We start from the raw sequence: 707 nt of genomic DNA on the forward strand, positions 1-707 counted from the left end.
CTCTCTCTCTCTCTCTCTCTCTCTCTCTCTCTCTCTCTCTCTCTCTCTCTCTCTGTCTCTTTCTCTTTCCTCAGAAACAAAATGGCTGCATGAAAATAGGGAAAGAGACAATGTTTTTATGAGGATATTGTCAAGAGAGTGAATGGGGTAGTCTAGGAAGATGATTACAAACTGGAAGAATGCTAACCGGAGATTCAGCAGATCTGGGTTTGAATACCTTCTCCCACACTTGCTAGGCATATGACAATGGGTAAATCACAAAGCCTCAGTTTCCTCATCTGTATAATGTTATTAGTGTATCAAGTGAGACAACATATTTAAAACACTTCACAAACCTTAAAGTGCTATAAAAATGCTATGTGCTACTATCACTGTCAATACCACTACCCCCATCATCATTGCTGCTGCTGCTGCTACTGCTATATTACTACTGCTTCTGCTGCTACTACTTCTTGATGTAGTAGATGCTGGCTCTAGAGGAGAAAGTAAGGCTGGTGACCTTTCACAGTCCTCCCTCATTCAAATCGAAGTCAATTGAACGTCGTGGCATTATCTTCCCGATGTCATGGTCTTCTTCGAGAACCAAGGACAAACCACGACCAGTGAGTAGTCGGAGCTGCCTGAATGGGGACCCAGCTGGCCACTTCCATCTGGGCAGCTCAGCTTGTTTACGCCCCCCTCCACTCTCCTCACTTTCTCTCTCCTAT

This window comes from Petaurus breviceps, unplaced genomic scaffold (genome assembly GCF_028583685.1).
Source record: "Petaurus breviceps papuanus isolate PSGF00001 unplaced genomic scaffold, PetGlider_PUasm1.0 188, whole genome shotgun sequence".
In the NCBI taxonomy this organism is placed as follows: Eukaryota; Metazoa; Chordata; class Mammalia; order Diprotodontia; family Petauridae; genus Petaurus; species Petaurus breviceps.